Source organism: Buceros rhinoceros, unplaced genomic scaffold (genome assembly GCF_000710305.1).
Source record: "Buceros rhinoceros silvestris isolate BGI_N320 unplaced genomic scaffold, ASM71030v1 scaffold43196, whole genome shotgun sequence".
In the NCBI taxonomy this organism is placed as follows: domain Eukaryota; kingdom Metazoa; phylum Chordata; class Aves; order Bucerotiformes; family Bucerotidae; genus Buceros; species Buceros rhinoceros.
In genome coordinates this window covers 1-258 of record NW_010416515.1, presented here as the reverse complement: position 1 = coordinate 258, position 258 = coordinate 1, and positions in this window count along the sequence as shown.

Here is a 258-nt window from a genome sequence, read left to right as displayed (position 1 = left end):
GGAACAGATAAGGGCACGGGCGCGTCCGGCCGCGGCAGCAACAGGGACAAACCCAGCGCAGAAGCATCTACGAAGCCGTCACCTGAAACCAGGTGCCTTGAGAACTTGGTTGCATTAATTCTTTATTAAAACACGTTACTGCCTTGGCGTGGGGGGAACCTGCACCAAGGTGAACCCTGTGACCACATCAGAAACTGGGAAGTGAAACCCCTCAGTGGCTCAGCTTTGCCTTCCAACTCTTTCCTGTCCGACGGGACT